At 43.1% G+C, this 21,279-nt stretch overlaps 1 protein-coding gene and 1 long non-coding RNA gene across 7 annotated transcripts in view; one reads left to right on the forward strand and one right to left on the reverse strand.

Annotated features, from left to right (window-relative positions):
• The window catches only part of PKIG (cAMP-dependent protein kinase inhibitor gamma), a 1,186,538-nt gene that overhangs the window by 463,216 nt on the left and 702,043 nt on the right, over nucleotides 1-21,279 (forward strand). The window lies entirely within an intron of this gene.
• The window catches only part of LOC138580640 (uncharacterized), a 253,264-nt gene continuing 240,513 nt past the window's right edge, over nucleotides 8,529-21,279 (reverse strand). Inside the window, exon 7 of the long non-coding RNA XR_011304311.1 lies at nucleotides 8,529-8,792. This is a non-coding gene — a long non-coding RNA (uncharacterized lncRNA). The remainder of the gene's footprint in view (nucleotides 8,793-21,279) is intronic.

A 21,279-nucleotide genomic window follows, 5' to 3' on the forward strand; every position in this document is an offset into this window, starting at 1 on the left:
TGAATGTTGCTGGGTTTACTGTTTTGCACCTTACAACGTGTAGGTTGGGGCTCGAAATTATTATTTCATATGCTGTTGCTCTCTGTGTTGTTAGCGTTGATTTTGATCGCTCAAGGATGGTGAATAGGGAATGCTCCGCATATAGTGTTACTGAACATCCCATGACAATGGTGGCGCTCTTTTCAATCGCGAAGGCCGCAGCTGCAAGAGCCTGTTCGCATGCGAAATGGCCTTGCATTACTGGATCTAGTGTCCCGCTGTAATAAGCCAATGGTTTGTGACCTAGTGATGTTTTCTGTGTCAGTACTGCAGTTATCAATGTCCCATTACAGTGCGAAAACAAGAAAAATTCCCTCTCATAATCTGGGTTCGCGAGAACTGGGGCATCAGCAATGAGGTCTTTTAATTTAAAATACTGTCATCACTTCATGCGTCCATTTTATTGCGGCTCTATTTTTCTGTGCCTCTTTTAACGCTTGTAGTAAGGGGCGTGTGTATGCCGCGTAATCAAGGATCCATGTTCGGCAATAGTTACAAATGCCAAGAAACTTTTGCATGTCTTTCACAGTTTTTGGGATTATTATGTTGCGTATAGCAGCTGCTCTGTCTGGGAGTATTAGCTTCCCATCTTTTGATATTAGCTGTCCGAGGTATACAACCTCTGCGAGACAGTATTGCAATTTTCCTTTGTCCACCTTGTATCCCTTGGTAGCTAACACATTCAGTAGTGCTATCGAGTCTTCTCTGCACTTTTCTTCTGTATGGCTGCAGACTAGTAAATCGTCTACCTATTGGATGATGGTACTCTCTACATCTATGTTTCCAATGTCCTCCCGTAACACCCTGTTAAAAATGCTGGGGCTTTCGCAATACCCTTGTGGGAGTCTGCGATGCTCATACCTGTTGTTCCCTAATGTGAACGCTGTCAGGTATTGGGATCCTCGGTCAAGTGGTATGTAGAAGAAAGCATTTTTCAAATCAATTACAGTAAAACATGTTGATTCTTTTGGTACGCTGCACAATAGTGATGCCGGGTTGGGCACTAATGGGAACTCTTTTTGAATGACATCATTGAGTGGGCGGAGACCCTAGATCATCCTCCACATCCCTCCTTTTGCTTTTTTGATCGGGAAAATCGCTGTATTACATGGGGCGTTTGATGGCACTATGATGCCTTGTTTTAAGAGTGCATTTATGGTTTCCCTAATTCCCTGCTCTGCTTCTCTCGATATGGGATATTGCTTTACCCTCGGGGGTATTGCACCTGGCTTGAGTTTTATTGGTGTCACCTCATGCAGTAACACTACATCGTGGGGCCCTGTGGTCCAAATTTCAGGTGCTACTTCTGCCATGTCCTCCTCAAATATAGTCAGTGGGGCATTAACGCTAGCCATGAGTGGGTTGTGTACCTGTATATTTATTTCCATTATTATTTCTCCGTAATTTTCACCATCAGTGAATAATTCCTTGTCTGTTATGTCTCCTAGCATTATGTTTGGGTCTATGCATAACACAGTTCTCCACTCGCACCCATGCGCGTCCAGTCCTATGACCACAATACGTCTGCTGGATACTTGGACTGCCTCGATGTCTACGGACATTATCGTGCCTGGCATGACATCTGTGTGTGCAATTGGGCGGAATATGAAATCTGATGGTGTTCTCCATTCTTTTCTCGTTATCTCTGGCACCGCTCGTGCTAATACCTTGATGCCATAAATAAACATACTTATATCAATGGGTATTCCCCGCACCACAACTTTGTTCATTACTGTGCTGGTCATCAACATAGCTCGTACTGGGCACACTTCTGGGGTTGAACACACTATTCCTCGTTCTGTAAACGAGATGGTCATATTTAATTTGCTTAACAAATCTCTCCCCAACAGATTGATCGGCGCGTCTTCGTGGTGCAGTAAGGGTGCGCGCACGGTTTTCCCCCCACCATTATATCAAGATCTTTAGTGTAAGGAACTTTTAAAATAGCCCCAGAGAACCCCTGCGTCTCTAAATTCCTGCCTGAGAGCGGAAACCGCCCTTCCATAAGACATGATTTCTCCGCTCCTGAGTCTACCATAAAGATAAACTGCTTATTTCCTATCTCTGCCCCACTAGTGGTTCCTCTCCTGCACGTAGGGTGTTAGATGGGACTGGACACACAAGTGTTCCCTGTGGGCTGTCCTAATCTGAATGTCTTTCTTGCCCCGGCACTGAAAAGACATTGTCTCCAACCACTGTTATGCCACGGTATGGTGCGGGCGCACCGTTTGCGGCTGTCGCAAAACAATTGCTGTTTGCGTTTCCTACCGCGTTTTGTCTTGCCATAGGTTGTGGCGGTGGTTGCTGTCCTTGCTGCATCTGAGGTTCGTTATAGCATTGGTCCTGCTGTCTCCCTCCTCCCATCTGTAGTCCATAGGGGCTACCTGGGTGTGGGCACCCCCAACCTTGTTCGTTCTCCATGGGCTGTTGCCCCTGGAAATTCCCTGAAGGATGCATTCTACAATCTCTGGAATAGTGTCCCCATCTCCCACAATTCCAGCATGACACTTGTGGTCCGCCTCTCATTCCTTGACCACCAAATCCTCTATTCCCCATACCTCCAAACCCCCCTCTCTGGCCACGGTACCACCTCTTCCTCGTCTTTCTTGCCACTGTTGTCCACCGTACTGCTCTTCTCCGTTCCACGGTCCTTGTCCTCCGGTTGCCCGCGGTGCCGCTATTGTGACTGGTCTATTTCCCGCTCCTTCATCCCCCTCGTTTTCTCGGTCTGTGGCTACGCTGGCGTTGATGGCGGCAACCTTCACTAATTTGTTCTGTACCAGCTTCGCCTCGTCTGCCAGCCTTTTTTGAGCTATCTTTTTCTCTCTCTTTGATCCTCCTGCAGTGGTGCACAATTATGCTCTGTATTTCAGGCCAGCCCTTGGCTTCTATCCCAGCTATTTTGTCCAAGGCCTTCTGCACCTCCTTCGGGAGCCCCTTTTTGATGATAAAATAGAACAAGGCGGTGGACTGGTTCCACGCCGTGTCAGTTTCGCTTCTCCATAAATCCTGCACCCGCAGTATGAATTGCATAGGATCCTCGTTCTCCTCCATTGTACACTGCCTCACTAAATGTAAATCTGGAATATCAGGAAACGTGCGCAGCAATGCATCTCATACCTGTGCTCAAACGTTATTGAACGCCGATCCATCGTGGCGGTCACAACTCATCGTTACTCCGGGGAATCCGGCCTTTTCCCACACTGCGTCTGCTTGGTCACCAATTGCTGACACTAATAAACTTTTCACATCCCCTATTGTGAGAGGCAACCCTGCTGTGTTTTTCTCAAAGGCGTGTATCCAGTTCCCAGCCCCTCCCGATAGTGGGGGGAGGACCTTTGGCAAGTTGTTTTTATCCATTTGAGCCCATGGAATGTAGTGTGGCCTACCTGCTCCTTTATGTATCAATGGCATCTGTAACTTGTGTTTCTTTCCTACCTTACTTACTGAACCTTTCTTTATTTTACTTACCATCATATTTCCCCCTCACTGTCTTGGTCTACCCTGCCATAGTGGTGGCGATGGTGTATCTGGGTAATGGCGGTTTGGCAGCGGGGACCCGGCCTCGGCAGCTGCCTCTTCATATTCGTCTAAGTCACTCCACACCTCTTCTATTTCTGATTCTTGCTCATTGTTTCCTTCACATCCTTCCCCTCTCTCACTTTCTGGGGTGGGTGGGCGTATAATCCTCACGGGTTTGTCATTTATATGAAACGGGAACTCCCCTGACCGCCACTCTTTCTCTTGCCCTTGTGGTATGCGTGTTCCTTGTGATGATACTGATCGCGCTGGCTCCGAGATTGCTTGCGCCACTTCCCCTGCTGTGCTCAATGTTGGCGTTAGATCCGCCATGGATAATGGTGGCACCTCTCCTCCCCCTGGCAGCATTTGGCCTCTATCGCACAATGCTCTTAGCCGCGTTATTTCCATCTGTGCATGTGCTAGCTGGTGGTCTAATTCTCCAGTTAAGTGTGCCAAATTCACGGGGGTTGCGCTTGTTGGGCCATACAAACCTCCTTTATCATAGGGTGGAAGTGCCGTGCAACTGCTCCGGTTCAGGGTGCGTGGGTGGGACATGCTGGTATGCACAGGAGCTCACTGTATCCTACTGCTGGCCTTGACATTAAAGGATATGTTTTTGTTGTAGCGCCTTCAGCTGTATTGGTTGTGCACTCGCCCTTTGGCATTCCGCTTACCTCTTCCTGCGTTTTCTGGGTTTCGTTCGCTTTTTCTTTATTTACCTCTGCTGTAGGCGTAACATCTTCAAACATTCGCCACAGGTCTAGTAGTTCTCTTCTATTCTGTAGTTGCTTCCCCTTATACCTTGCTAACAAGTGTGTGGATACTAAATCTAACACCCTTTTATCGAATGACCCACCTTCTGGCCAAATTGGCCTCACACTGTCTCCTTTTATCTCCGTCAACCATTGATCGTGGTATTTTTGTATCGTCTCACTGTATAACGGAAGGTGCTGACAAATATGTGCTAGTGGTGTTATTCCCCCGATGACAATATTTTTTCTTCTTTCCCTTTGTCTGTACTTGCCCTTCCGAAATCCGGAAAAATGTGTCCAGAGAACAAGACTGTGTTGCTTACAAGTTGTATCAATTTTATTTAGTCAAGATACAGGAATTTGAAAAAAATATCAATTAATGACACAGTGCTTTAACAAACACATATTATTCCATATCACAACAATAGGAGTACATATAAAACATGGCTAAAATTAGTCCATCATTCAAACCATTCATAGTGCAGCATTCAACCCATACAACGTGACAATCATCCAGACAACAATAGCTAAAAATAACAAAGTTAATTCATGATGGGGAGCGAGCACAATCCTAACAGCGCAGCTAATCATTTTAATATGTTTTTTTTGTTTTACAGAAGCAGAAAACACACAATAGAAAAAGTTATTAAAACAATCTATCACAAGGGCAGATCTAGAAATGAGCATGTAGTGTAGATCACATCCCTTGGGGACTAAACTCAACCGGTTTCGACGTGGTATGTCTATTGCACAACGTCTTCATCAGGAGGTATGGAACAGAAGACTGCAAGTGAAGAGCATTACTGCATAAATATGCGGCAGTGCCCCACCTCATGAAACAAACTGAATAATTAAAAATGATTTAAACAATGTACCCACTATGTGCCACCTATTAAAAACCAAGTGAAAAAGAAGGAGAAATAATTAGGTGCTGGGAAAGAAATGGGTAGAATCAAGTGAACATCCCAGAGGCGGAGGTCAAAATGACTGCCCAAACACAAGGGTGCCCACTTCATACAGTATGCAGGAGCACTAATTAGAAAGACCACGGGAGAGCCAGAGGAAAGGAAGGCAGGTGTGCCAAGTCAGTAGGTGAGACTGAATCACCAGGGGGGGTCAAGGTCCCATATAGTGGTGAACTAGTAAGTAGAAGACAAAAACTGACCTCGCACAGTCAGCCAGGTACTGGTACGATGAATGAACAAAATGTCTTTGCTGAAGAAAGGGGCCCTGCCAGAGGCTAAGGCTGTCCATGGGCTGAAAAAGTAGGGATGGTACAATGAGGCCAAAAGGAAACCAGAGCAAAGGCCAGTCAATATTAACTGGAACGAAAATCAATAATTACCTGTCAAGCCAGAAAAACTATGTATGGTGGTGCCCATCGTAGTGGAGTCTAGTGGAGGAACCTACTAGGCACAGGATACGGACAAAGGGCTCTTAGTCGACTTGGCAAGCCTGGGAGAGCTGTGGATCAAATGATAATATAAAGGTCAGTGTCACCACAAGGGTAAAGTAAGTAGTGTACTGCTACAACAGTTAGAGAGATAGAGCAAACAATATCTCTTAAACGCGGCCACATGACACTGTTGTGGACTGAGAAGTAAATGTATAAGAGTACCTGAAAGCGACCCAACAATCAAATTGGTATACCTGAAACTAGGGCCATTGTGCAGAGATACGAGCGGGGTGCTGAGACCGTCCGTGACCAAGGCCAAGGGGCATGGTGGCTAAACCGTACAGCAAACGCTACTGATTAGATTACTGAGGGCCAGAAAACCTGCATGGTTAATTAGCAGAGAACAACACCACTGACCCAAAAGTTGAATAACGGCAGTAGCTGACATGCATATGGTCAGCACCATAAGACACGCGGCCTAACAACGTGAATTGGCACGGGGCTATAGGGTAAACCAACTAACCTTACTAGTAACAGGATGTGCTGGTATAAGGACTCAAGTGGCTGTGTGAATTGCCATCAGCCCGCTAGCGTAAGACGGCACCGTCGCGTCCTGCAAGCACAGCCGCGCGCGAACTCCACTGAATGAAAACTCAGCGCGGTGTGGATCACATGACCCCGGCAGGACACATAGGGAAGCTAAGTAGCGTAATCCCACGCAGCCGTCACGTGCAAGCAACGGCCCGCCCGGCGTGTGGGCAGAAAGAGGACTAATCCAAAGTCCCAATGAAGTAGACGGCTACAGCTGGAGAGATGAATGCGTGGAGCCAGAAATGAGATACCAATGAAAGAGATAATGAGAAAAGCCCATCCTGCCAGGCAAAGGTACCCATGCCCATAAGGTGATAAAAACAGCCACCACAATGTGGCCAATGTCCAGAGAAATGGATTGTTGGAAAGGAGTGAACCAGAGGTGCAAGCTGTACTATATTGCACACACAAAACTTGGAAAGCATACTGCCCATATAGTGCAAGTAAGGTAGCTATGTATAATAGAATTGAGCAATAAGGAGTGGCAGCCTGTGTCTAAGGTGGAAAATATCGGCTGAAGCTGGTATAACCAGGCTTGTACAATAAAGCTAGATGATAGGGAGTCAAAAGCAGCCACATATTATAGGGCTATACCTGTGTGTAACCAAATCGCCAAACGCGCTCGCCATAGCAAAATGTGGACTATCCCAAGTTAAACTCCCACGTTTCCATGGAATTGAGCCCTTTTTGTAAGGTCCTAAGATTAAAAATCCACATTTGTTCTTTGTATGCCAGTTTGTTGGTGGTTTGTACAGAGCCATTGGCTGAAATTTTCTCAAGACAGAACCATCTTAATGAGTCTGCGTCATGGCCCTTCTCTAAAAAAAATGGGGCACCATGGGGGGCAGTAAGGCAACGCATCCTGATCTTGGAACGGTCTTCATTGATCCGTACATGTATTTCCCTGGATGTCTTGCCTATGTAAAACAAGTTGCACGGACATTGTATGGCGTACACCACATTCTTGCTTTTGCAAGTAGTGAAAGTACGGAGATCCCATTGTCTTCCTTCATTCACAAAGTATGTGGTTTTTTTAGAAAATCTACAGGCCATGTACGTAGTACAGGGGGTAGTGCCCTACCACAGGTTGTAAGTTGATGTCCCTAACCACATGATGTTGATGTGGCAGTCTATTGGCTCGAGTGAGCTTCTTAGCCAACTTGCTCTTCAACATCTCTTTCCCTCTAATCACTTCTCCACTTGCCTTTCTTTACTTCTAGCTGAACAATATACCCTGAATCTTTTCAATTACTTATAGGTGGTCTGCACACACATGTATCAAGATAGATATATGAATCACTTTTCAGCGTTAACCTTATGGTTGTTGCATGTTCAAATTCAACAGTTCATTTTTGCATATTTTGCCACTTTAACCACAAATTAATCACAGTACTTGGATATCCTTGACAAAAATGGACAGAACCCAAAAAACATATAACACATATCATGCACATGCACTACCTGCGCGCTTTTTCTTCCCGTCTGTTCTTTTACCACCGCTTCCCCGTTTTGCCTACTCTTCTCATTCACTCCCCACCTCTTACACCCTTTTCCAAGAATCCTTTCGTACCCAGAAAAAGAATGTTCTAAATAACTACTCCGAGTCTACTCAATATACGAGACTCCTACTATTTTCTCTGTATCTTCACTTATTTGTTCTGCACTGGACGAGACAATGCTACCCGCCCGCCTTCTACCCCGTTCGGGCTAGGATACCAATTCTCTTTTTTCTCTTCACTTCTTACAAAAACCTAATGGCCATATAAAGGACAGATCAGAAAAGCCTCATCACTCATACAGGCCCTACTCTTCCCTATAACCCATGACCACCTGTCCCCCTTCCCCCCCACCTATTTCCTCCTTACCTTTCCTTCGTAACCGGCACTCACGTGTTCAGTCAGGTGACTCGAGGGTCGCCGCTCGCAGTCTGACCCCAGTCAGGCTCTCACCCCAACCAAGCTGTGGCCCGCCTCGGTGAGCAGCTTTTCAGTCGGGTATTCGTCAACCGGGAACCCTTGACCCTTCTTCATAGTGTGCACATGCTGGTCGGCCGCAGAGGCGATGGTTTTGCTGGGGGCGCCCCGGATCTCGCCGCACGGTGCCGGCCTCGAAGCACCTCTGATCACGTCGGGGTCACCAAATGTTTGTGCCCCCCCTGACTTATACGTGTAGAAATGAATAAAACAGACACTCCCTGAACAGGGAATAAGGCACAAAAGAGCAGGCTGTGAGAGTTCAAGGAAAAGTTTATCTAGATCTCTGCGAGCCCTCTGAACACATCAAAGTTACACCATATTATATAGTACATTGGCATATTTAACACATGATGCTACGTTGGACCCGGATTGGTCAGCCAGGGTGGTGTCTTAGGTGTGGGCATCATCTCTTCCTTCGGATTGGTTGCTTACTTGGTGGGAGGATTGACGTCAGACATCTGTACTCCGGATGGGTGAAGGTCAGGTCGCTGTGAAACATGGTGGTCACTATCTAAGCTAAGAAAATAATAATGCATGCACTAAATAATGGCTGATCAAAAGACACTCAGTACTTTATCATGTCACTATACAAATCACACAGGTATCTATAACATCTGTGACGTTTGGGTTATACGGATCACAGGTTTACAAGTCTTGACCACTATAATACTGTCATTGAACTGTAGGGTTAGTTTCACAAGAATCTCAGGTATGTGGCATTTGTTAGTATTGGGCACAATATACTGCAGCAGGGGTCTAATGTTAGTTGGGGGTCTGTTGGGTGGGCTTCATAGCATGGTCAGCGGTTTGGCACATGAAAGAGATAACTTGCCGGGACACAAGGTTAGAATGGCAATAAGTTTCAACTGGCGAGGGTGAGAGGGCAAGGACACTTTCGTGGAGATGGACGAGCTATGAGCTCGGCTCATGCTGGTTCACATGCAGGACAGTGATCTCAGAGGAAAAGAGATGTGTTACATTTATTATTTGTTGCAAGCATCTCCGGCTTCAGCGTGAGAATGGAGCTGCTGAGTTTTCCAGTCAGAGTGGGAACAAGGGTAGGGGCCATGTGCTCCGAGCTGCTGCGGCGGGGAAAAGGGAGAGAGGCATTTTGTACTATCGCAGTGAGGCCTGGTCACCAAGATGGAGTCAAAAGGGGGTACAAAAAATGGATGCCCCGTGTCCTGCTCGGTGGTCCCATCTACACGAATGTAACCCAAAGTTAACATTGTGTAAGGGCGAGGGGCGTACCCACCACTAGAGGCACTTGGTCCGAGTTTTGTACTGAGAAGTGATGGCAGAGAGGGGCCCATTGCCCCTCGCTCCCACACAATTGTAAGCCAATCTCATACCTTTTTAACTTGTATCAGTACGCATTTAGGCACATAGTTAAGAACACATCTTCGGATTAAACTTTCTATTGCCTTAAATTCTGACTGCAGTCCTCTTGGACAAAATTCTAGGCCATAACATATAGATGCTAGTACTTTACCTCCGTAGAATTCTCTACACAATCTTAAAGAACATTGCCCAAATGTCCTGTCCATGAGCTTCATTTGTCTGATACTCCCACTTATTTTTGATTGTATATAGTTCTTATAGAAAATCTTTGTGAATCTTGCCACAATTGGGTAGCTTAGAAATTGCAGCTTCTCTTTTATAGCGAGCACACAATTTTCCCAAACCCATTTGAACTATATAGTTTTTTTTTTTATATGTACTTTTGGAAATTCTCATAATTACAGTTTTTGTGGGATTTATTTATTCTTATGGATAGCATGAATTCACTAAATGCAGGGAACAATCTTTGTAGGCCTACAGGAGTGGAATCTATCAGTAAGAAATGGTCTGTGTAAGCCGCCCAATACATTTTTAGCGCCCCAATTTCTGGAGAGGCCAGAGTATTCTTATCTAGGACTACACCTATATCAGAAACATACAGGTTATACAGTGTGGGTCCAAGTATACAACCCTGACAAATCCCTCTACTAGTTATACATTTCGTAAAAGGCCTTCCAAATTTAACCTTATTCTCATTTTTGAGTCTCTATGTAGATAAATAACTAAACCCAATAGTCCCTTAGGCATTCCAAATCTTTCTAACCTTTCCCAAAATAGGTTTCTATTTACCATATTAAATGTCCATTGAGGCCACGTATATTGCAGAGTTAGTGCTAGACCAATCCAATCTCTGTAGACAGCTCAACAGTAATCCCCCACAATCTGTACCAAAGTTCTTTCGGAAACCCATCTGCCTATAATCTAAAATGTTCTTTGCCTTGATCCATTCCTCTATATGCTCTAGCACAATCGAGGCTAAGATTTTAGAATCCACATTCATAGGATCTATAATTCATTGGTGATAATCTGGACCCCTTCTTGAAAAACGGTACCATGTGGGACATTTTCCATGTTTCCGGAATTACCTGAGAATCTGATATTTTTAAATTCTATATGGAATATTTTGGCCCACAGACCCTGATTTTGTTTCAGAATAATATTTGTTTAGGGCATGCAGCTCTTGAAGGATTAGCTTTCTTGATCTTGGCTTCCATGTTCTCTACAGATATATAACATTCCCACTTGTAGAGATCATTCATTATGTTTTCCTTCGAACATACTTTAGACATATCCTCAAAATACTGAACCCAGATCTCTGCAATCGGATTCGTAAGTAACAGGGGTTTACTTTCTTCCATATTGTTTATTTGATCCCAAAATGCTCTAGTTGTTTTACATTTCAAGCTCTCTAATAATTTTTCTCCTTCAATTTGGTGTAATCTTACTTGTTCAGAACCTTTGTTTTAACAACCTAATACACTCGACCACCACCTCTAAATTCACCCCCTTCCTTTTCACCCTTCTTATCTCTCTATACAGTCGCTGTTTTCCTTTTCTTAATCTCAAGATTAAAGACATGTCTATCCTTGTTTCTAAATGACTTCTTTTGACCCCTTGATGTAATGATACCCTGCATAGTCGAGTCCAGATATACCGGAAGACCCTGTACTGAATATCTTTTCAGTTTGTCTTCCAATTGGCTTGCCTCAAATTCCCTCAACATTGTCTTATTCAATTGACTCACATTCTCGGTCGACCATCTCAATCTGTTCCCACTCATGTTAACTTTCAAGTTGCTCAGATTCTCATCTCGACATGCCCTTGATGGATTCCAATTAAATTTAACTCTTAATTGTGCATGATCACTCTTTTACGTAAACTCAAATTCAGTATTCTCTACTCTGGCAAAAAGACTTGTTGACAAAATGATATAATCTATTTCCGAGGAGTAGGCCCTTGCCACCCACATATGGGAATCATTCTTCAAAAGTATTAAGCCCCAATTTTTGATAAAATTCTGACACATACCTCCTTCCACTCTGCTTTTCCTGTATCCAGGTAACTGTGCATAGTCCAGCATGAGATGGTTCAACCTATCCATTTTTTTAATGTTACATTGTGCATTTAAATCACCTGCAAGAATTACCGCCCTCCAGCCCCCGCGAGTGCAGCAAATAATACACGTCTATTCTTTGGTTCATCTTGACGATAAGTTTCCAAATTGAGCTCTGAGGAACAATATATATTAGGAGTATGTGTTTTTTAGTATTGACCCCCTTTAGCACTAACCCAATTCACAAGATGTTATTTAATATTGCCCAATCCAATTTCTTCTTAACACCTTGTCCCTTTTTAATAGCTGTTGTCAAGCCTCCCTTGGGTCTTCCCTTCTCCCCCTGTATCGCACAAATGCTAGACGTCTCAAAACCATCCCAAATTAGATTCGCAGTTGACCACATTTCTTGGAGAAAAAGTATATCATTTCCCTTTAACACTAAAAAGGCCTTTAAATTGATAAGTGCTTGATACCCCTGACATTCCAGGTAAGGAACTTTAATACTCCCTTATTTCGAAAGCGGCTGACTTAATAGTTTCAGTTGGGCAATTTATTCTCTTAAGGTTAAGGCCAACCACCGCCAGTTTGGAACTTCGCTGTTTGACATATTCTGTCTTGCATCGTCCTCCGTTGCTCTCCTAGTCTCCTCAATGTTACATCCCTCCATCATTGCAACTTCTATATGCCTTTCATACTTGAATACTGTAATATCGTATCCATATTTCTGCAGACCAAGTGATTCATTCAAAATTATATTTCTTACTGAAGGTGATTCTATAATGAGCCTCACAACATCATAAAGTAGTGGATGGATAAAGTCCATCACTTGAATATCCGCCAATATCAATTTTAATGCATGGATTTCATGAAATCTTGTATTCCCATCCTATGCAAGGAATTGGGGCCACCCTCATCAAAAAGATAATTGAAGATTAGACTGGGGTTGTCTGTATTTTTGGGTGGTCGTAACTATATGGCTTGAGCTCTAATTTCATCCCCACTGCCCCTATTGTGGTGTTGCACATTATCCTTGAGCCCCCCTAGTCTTGAGGGGACCCCGCTTTCCTCCTGCACTTTGCCCACTTTTTCACCCTCTTGGTGACCTCTCCTGTCAAGGTCAATCCCATTCCATTTTGTTGCGAGCTCTTTTTCAACCTCTAATCTTTCCCGATATTTTTTCTCTCCAAGATGCTGTTCACTAGGATCCTTATCTCTACTTCCGTGAGAGCCAGACTTTTCCTTAAGCACTCACCCCTTCTGTTGTATTTTTTCCCTTTTTCACTGGACTCACATCCTCTACCATCTTTACCTTGTGTTGTTTGCTTAGACTTTTTTCCCACTATGTATATCCTTTGCTCTCCTCCCCCTTGATTTTTTGCCCCTTCTTGCTGAACTCCTATAGAATCCCCTTCGCCCTTCCTTTCAACCTCCCAAATGCCTTCATAACTTTTATGTTGGCTTGAGAAGTGCAGCCTTGGCATCTTGGGCTGTAGATGTGGAGCTTGGTTAAAAATATCATATAGTTGTTTATTTTTCTCACAACTATTGAGATCTATTCCCCCAAAGACCTCCCTTTTTGATGTTTTAAAGCATCAACAAGTCTTTTTTCTGAAATGGCAAATTCCCTTTGTTTTCCTTCTTCACAAAACAGGGCAGGGAGCCTTCTTTTTATTCCCATATTCTGTTGAGCGTGTTTGAACTTCACCTTCCTCTGACAGGGCATGCTCATAACATAGATCCTTTCCTATATTCCGCAGGAATTTACGAGAGGATGCTTTCGAAATTTTGAGTTCTGATGCTTCATTCAATCTTCATTTTTTTCTCCCTTTGTTTTCGCATTTTTTGAGATCACAATTTTTAGAGGCTCCTCAACCTCTTTTGCCACACATTCACATTCCTTATCCTTTTGCCCTTCTCTTTGTACATCGTCCAACACCACACTCCTCTGCCCCCACTACCCCCGCCCCGTCACTTAATTTCACAGTCAGTTTTTTATGTTTTACCTTTACAGTCTCTTTTACGTTATCAGTCACAATTCCTATATCACTTCTATTAAACATTTGTCAATTGTAGTGAGTTTCTCCATTATTATTTGTATACATTTAGATTGGGCATTTAGATCTTTTTTGTCTGTTTGCATATCCATTAGGATTTGGAGAGTCAACTCTAACTTCAGAGTCCCACCCCTATGAGTCAATTCATCCATCAACATCCCCCTCATTCTCCCCCAACTCTTTCCTCTGTTGACTCATCACCAACTGAGTTGTTATACCTTTGGCAAAAATGTGCGGGGTATCCGAAAAGAAGAGGTCCTGTAAATGGTTCCCATCCCTCATTAACCACCCCCTCTATGATCTGCTCCACCTCCTCCAAGTACAACAGTGTGTGTCCAGGGATCACTCCTTCTCCAACTCCCTCAACCCGCCCCCCCCACCTCTTACCCCACCCTCGATTTCATTTTTTGTATGATCTCTCCCCTCTCCTCCCCCTCACAATCTTGTTCCTCAGATTCTGAATCCATACCAGGGGACTGTGGGTTGGAGGAGCAGTGCAAGTGCTCTTGCCAATGTATTCCATTCTGGTGGTAAAGACCAGGGGTGCCACCAAGTGTTATTTGCGTGCGATTATGTTTTTGTTTCACTTTCAACCTCCCAAATTGTTGGTCGTCTCACAGAAAGAGGCAGCTTACTTTAACAACAACCAATCGCAGTAGATGTAATACTCCCAGGAGATATCTTTTGATTATAGACCTTCAACCACAAGCACAACAGAAGTAATGTTACTGAGCGGGGACTGTTACCCGCACCGCCCCAGGCCATTGCCTAGCCAAACAGCGTACTCCAGAGCGTACTCGATGATGCACGCGTACTCATGCGCGCGCATTCACAATTTTAAATTCCTCCTTGTGGGCATGGCTTGAAAGCTTTCATTTTCTAAATACAATGGTACAAGTCCTCTTTATATAACATAGCTTCCAGCCTTCGTTTCTCCACGGAGAGCGTCCCACACATAGGAGGGAAATAGCAATCTGTTTTTTGCATGGCCCTTGCATGTCTGAATCGGCCATAGCCTGATTAGATGAACACTCCTGTCATTCCACCCGTTTGGTCCTGAAATGCCATCTGAAAGGGTGGAATAGCTGAGCTTTCTTAATTTTATTAATATTAAATGACGTGAGTAATTCTGTTTCTGAAAGAGAGGCCTGCTAATCAGGCTCCTCCCCTCAATGCTCTGTCTTCTTTATTGTGCAAACATGTGCCTTAGCTGAGATAGTCTACAGAAGCCCTCATCTCTCCCTTCCCCTAGCTGTGACGGAGCACCCTACTTAGTGTGTGGCTATGAAGTTCCCACTATGTGCAGGGAATTGTAGGCCGGACAGGCACCTGTAAATCTGAAAGTGTTGAAGGCTCGGCACAGCTTAGCTCAAAAGGGGTTAATTAGCTCTTAGCTTAGCCTAACAGGCAGCTGATGGTAGGAGGGAGAAACTGCTTCACAGTTGAGAAGAATTCAGAGCTCTGGCTTTCGGCCATATTTCTACAGAGATTCTATATGGACAGACTGCCCAAGCCTCCATCTTAGCACTTCGGTGCAGACGGCCTTAGTATATTTTTTGGCTGTTCCTGTTTCACCTTTGATTGGGATCTCTGCTGGCTGAGTAGGTGGTTTAGCCACTTCTCATCCCTCTCGTGCCTGATACAGTCCACATTCAAAGTAACCCTGCTGCAAATTAAGCTTCCAAATCACACTTTGCCCCATTTACCACACAAATTGGTGTCAATTATTTACATGGTCAATGATCTGTTTAGCCACTTGCCAGTTACAAACCCGCTTTTAAAGTAGAACCAGTAAGTTTCATTAGTTGTGAATGGAGGTACCTTGGCTGTGTGGGATGTATTTACCCATGCATCCGAGCCCTACCTCAAAACTGTGCAGTACTGACATGGAAAACATCATGATGGCCAGAGCTTCCCAGAAAATGCACAGGGAAATGCATGAAGAATAGGCTGCCACTCATTTTTGCCGATGTTATGGGCACAGAAGGACACTGCCTAAAACCACCAGTGGACTACCCACACAGTAGTCTGAAACCATTGGGAGTGGCAATGCTGATTGCCAAAAGCAAACCCATAACTGTTGGGAATTCATTTTCTTAAATCCCAAAAAGGGGTGCAGTACCAGTACTCACCACTATCAGAAAGCCGGCGTTTTAAAACCACCAGATTTTACTTTTTGTAGAAAACTGAATAAATGAACCCAAAACATGCCAAAGAAAGACATTTTAAGAGGTGGATCCAATGTAAAGTTATATTCTGAAGTGACTTGAAGGTTTATAACAAGACTGGCTGAGCTGTGGATTTCAGCAGTTTAAGTAAATTTGGACTGAAAGACACTACAAATCTAAATGTTTAAAAGAAATGAGTGACCTACTCTGAGTGTCACATAGGTTGCAATTGTTTAAATGTCATAGTTTTGAACTTAGAATCGGCATTCTAGCTGCATATGTAAAAATGTTTAGTTTTATTTGAATGCAGAAAACTGGGGAACAAAAAGTGACATTTTATCTGAAACCTGGCTTGAGAAACTGAATTCTGCCTGACAACTACCCCCATCAGGAGTGAAACTTGAGTCACAGCTGTGTTCCCAGGCCTATCTGCCTTTTGCTGGCCACACTAAGGATATGCCATCTCTCTGATAATTGAATTAAGGGGAGCCCCCACAGAATACAGGAGCTCTGAACAAAGCCCTGTCCTGACTCAGGCAAAAGTTTTATTGCAGATGTTGTAAAAGTAGCTTCCTCCTGAAGCAAAGGGGAGGGGCACTGCCTGTGAGAGCAAGCTGGCTTGGCAGAACTGGAAAAACCAGAAATTCAACCTTGTGCTGGAGGAAAACCACACCCCTTTGGGGCCAGAACATAACTCTAAAAAGATGAATAACTCATAGTACGGACTTGTGAAAATTATTTAAATGATACCATAATTCTTGTGATTTTTCTGCCCACATTTTAAGAGGTTTTTAGAACCGGTGGCATGTTCAGGGGGGTTTTAGCGGAAAAGAGGATATTACTCAAAATGTGTGCATGTGAAAAATCTGACACTTCATCAACTAATGTCCATACTCCTTGCGCACATGTGTGTAAATTTGGGTTAATGTCCGGTATTGCAAACCAGTTAAAAAGTGCAAATTATTGCCATTTCTGAATGCAAGCTCCCAGGAAGAGCAGAGTTTGAACAGGGTATACCTCCTGTGATATGTGAGGGGTGCGTGTAATTTTAAAACAATATGTACCTCTGCAAATATGTATTTGGTTCAAATCTAGATTTGTGTGTAAGTTGACAGGAGGAGTGGACTTTCTGCAGGCTGTAAAATGACATCACTCTGACACAACTTAGCTCCCCCAATCAGGGGAGAAATGAAAGCTTGGCCAATGATAAGTGGAGAGGGGCTGGCTAGTGATGCTGCTCACACACACCCTTTTTAAAAACACATAAAAGCAGAGAGACAGGACAGATAGGGACCTTCAAATCCATTTGCAGCTGGAAGCTCTGCCGGGAAAATCCAGACTTTAAATCCATCAATCTTCAGAATCCAGAGAGAGTGCAGACATAGAGACTTCAAATCTATCAAATCTCCAGAGAAAGCTGTGCAGAAAGACCCAGAGAAAGCAGAGCAGTATCCAAAACCAGAGAGAGCTGAACCGGAGTCCAGTCCAAAACCTGACCAGATCCGTGGCGAGGCCCATTTAACTCAAGAATATAGTGTGAGTACATAGTAAAACTGTGCAGAACCAATCTCTTAGTTAAAATAATATAATTCAATCCTATTTTAATCTAAGTAGAACTGTCTCCTAACTGTCACCTGTCATTTGTAAAGCTGTCACCTGTGATTTGCTAGTTGCAAGCTGCACTTGTCTTTGTGAACTTTAAAATTTCAATCTGAAAAACGACCTTTGTTTAATCGCTCATATCTCCGCGACCGTTTGTGCTAGAGACTTGCAGTAACTTTCATCTGGAAGCTGAGATCCTAGGCTGTCTTAGGGCCCCAGAACGATAGTGATAGTCCTTGTAGTTCCTCTGTAATCGCGCTCGGCGCATTCGCAAATTTAGCCGCGATTTGACATTTTGCCGCGATTTGCAAATTTCTTCACGTGTAAAAATCTGATGCTGCTTGCCTTCCATTTGCCAAAAATTCGTTTAACCTACCAATTACTCCTAGATCCTTGCTAAAGTGAGCCTGGACTAATATTAACTTGATTTCACTCACCCTGAACCTCCTAGAGGGAATTAAAAGCATTTTAGCATATTTTTTTCTACATTGCCAGCACATTTAAAAGCATTTGGGCCTGTGTTTTCAACTTCTGTAGTCTAAGTTGCTGGGTGAACTGAATTACATTTGATTGCATTTCTGAGAACTGTGTGCCTTCCTTCCATTTCCTTGCATTGCATAAAGGGGGGAGGGGATTGCCAGAGAAAAGTGATTACATTGTTTTGTTGAACGCATATTGAGTATTTTCTGTACTGCATTTTCATTCCACATTGCATCCATTTGAAACCATAAAAGTATTGTTGCTATCTTATCCATTTCATGTCAACTCCTTAGTGATTATCAAGAAGTGTGCTAGTGCCAGATTCTCCGTTGTTAATCTTTATCATCTCAGATTAAGTGTGATATTCAATTATTAATTTATTATAAAGTGTGATATATATATATTGTTTAAATTATCAATTAAACCTTTTAACTTGCAAAACAGAACTACTTCTTGGCTCAGTGGGGTCAGGGGGATTCTGAGAGAGGGGTGTTATATAGGGGTAGTCATCCAGAACGCATGAACTGGACATAAAGATATATCAATAAGGGTTTTCATTCAGTATTCTAGACTAGGCGGTGACTTGGCTGTAGTGCTGAATTGAATCCTCTTACAGCTGTGCAGTTGTGCTCAGTGAGAATGTGCCCTTATCTCATTGAATCACACCACTGGGCCAGGCAAGCAGGCTCTGCAGCAATGTATAGTTGAATGCACCTCGGTGTCAATTACACTCAAACCCTGCCTGTCAAACGTGAAAGGGAACGGTGAAACCTAGCCACTGTTTTCTTATTTCAGAGTGCAACATCTCTTATACAGATAAGATGCAGAGGCATCTGTGAGCGCAGATTGTTTAAATGCATATCAGAATAGAGAACGAGGGGCGAAATGTTCTGTTGCAAATATGGAAAATAGGGGGGAAATGGGCTTTTCCCTCATAGAGCTATGTACCGATTACCTTGTGTGCAAGTAGTATAGTACAGAAGTAAAATACCAATACACTAGCCCTGGGTCATGATTTTAAACAAGAAAAAAAACAGTCCCTGGACCGGGTGCGCTCCACCCTAAGATTAAATAGATTTGATCAGTCAATACAGAGAATACAATGAAAGAAAAACAGTATCTCTACAATTTGCCGCCGACACGTGTTTCGACCTGTGAACCGAGGTAATCTTTCAGGGCTTTATTATGGCATTAGTCAAAAACCAATTGCATGATTTCATAGCAATTAAAGATATACAAACAAAGACCCATACATTTCCTACATTACAACAAGATTGGCGATCCATATGGAAAGGTACATCCATCAATATTTGCATAGTGCAAGAAGTGTCAATCCCAGCATGGGTTATAGAAGAACAAGGAAAAACGAAAAAAAGGAAAGTTTCCAAAAACCTCAAATTACTTATCTATCACAAATTCTTAGTGAACATTAATACAATTGTGAGAAGATAAAGCAGATTTTAATACTAGAAGAGACAACCACAGCCTAATATTTGGTACTATTTGTAAACCATGTGCTCTAAAGGGTGAGTCTACTACACCACCACCATTCACGTGTGTTCACCACTGAAACACCACACTAAATAAAATTCAATTGTGAAGTGCTTATGCCTATGGCTATTTAGGTCACCTTGTAGGCCCTTCCCCAAATTGACCATTAGGTGCAGCCAATGTAAATGAGATGTGCTCTCTTGCTTAATGTTTTGATCCGATTTATGATTTACCGTTTGGGAAATTTAAACAGAAGGTCTGATGGCATATAACTTCAGAAATAGTATTCACTTACTCAGAAACCTCATGGACTGAAAGTTCTATAAAAAAAATGTTTATATAGGATCAGTTTATCACCCATCCATCACGGATGTGGACATCAGAAACCTGAGGTGTTCTATTTACATTTATTGTTTCCAATCAATTAACTTTTGTCCTTCTTTGGATAAGCGATTCAAAAGTTGGGAATATTATAGCTGGAAAAAAAAACAAGATTCAATGTTACTGGTTAGTCGGTCTAAAGACCAAAAACCACACTGACCAACCGGTTCTCACCAGGATGCCTGAGCCTTACCTCCAAATGGATGCGCTCCTCACATGTAATAGTAGAACTTCTCAATTAACTACCCAGCTCCTCAAACTGGACCAACAGTAGGATCTGTGGTTCAGCTATTTTAATGCCTAAAATTAAATTGAAGCAAGGCAAGGTACTATTATTGAGTTCCAAATTACATATTGATCTGGTTGGCCATTTGTAAGATGCCGCATAAGCATCAACCCCCTCACTTTGACAGGGTTTATACTAAGGCTCCTTACCTTTATATAAGTGGTAAACCCATGACTCAATAGAGGCTCTCGGGGGTCTGCTCTATACCTGCAATACGAAATTTGAAATTGTTGCCTAATTCTTGTGAATCTAAAATTAGTCCAGTGCACCAGGCAAATGTGGGAAGGGGACACAAGTACCCACATGTTTCCTGGAGGTTTTCTGCCTTCAGAGTGCTCCTTGGCAACACCCACGGCGATCCGCTTGCAGGAATAACTAAAATGGCAGTCCGCAATAGATAATGGCCACCATTTTGCATCTGAACGGGATAAATATTCCCTTTGACGCCATGATGCAATGACATCATAGCGTCCATGACGTCAGATGCGCCACGCACAGCGTGTTATGTTTATAAACAGTACACGCGTTCTTAAAGGCGATACTGAATAAGTAAAACTCCTTACTAAAGCCTCAAACAATGTAGTATGAATTGGCATGCGAAAGTCTCATATAACTGGTACTAATAATATAGTAGATATGAATCTCTCCAATTACTAACAGTGAAAGTAACAAAGCATTGACCCTTACGCTGTTAATGCACTAGATGAATGAGATAATTTGTTCAAATAATCTTATACTCCATGTTCTATGAATAAGGACGGATCTCATCAGAGTTTCCTCAAATTGTTATCAAAGTGTCATATAGCTTTTAGCCCAAACATTCTGCAGGAATATTGGGGCAAGATTCCCATGCCAAATATTTTATAAAAAAGAGTGACATTTTTACACTGGTTGGTGGACTTTATGCACTTTACCCAGTAGTTCATTATACACAAGTGATATTATTTGTTAAAGAATTCTTTACCACTCCTACTAATTGCCCGCGTGTTGAACACATGAGCCTGACAACTGACTCAAACAAATGTTATTAATTGTACAATCCCGCTTTAGTCTAATACATGGCATATTTCCAAATACAACACAGTGTGTGTACACATCACCTATTTATTTTGAAACTGGTTTATTGAACTCGGAGTAACCAAAA

Source organism: Ambystoma mexicanum, chromosome 3p, assembly GCF_040938575.1.
Source record: "Ambystoma mexicanum isolate Mex_15411 chromosome 3p, UKY_AmexF1_1, whole genome shotgun sequence".
In the NCBI taxonomy this organism is placed as follows: Eukaryota; Metazoa; Chordata; class Amphibia; order Caudata; family Ambystomatidae; genus Ambystoma; species Ambystoma mexicanum.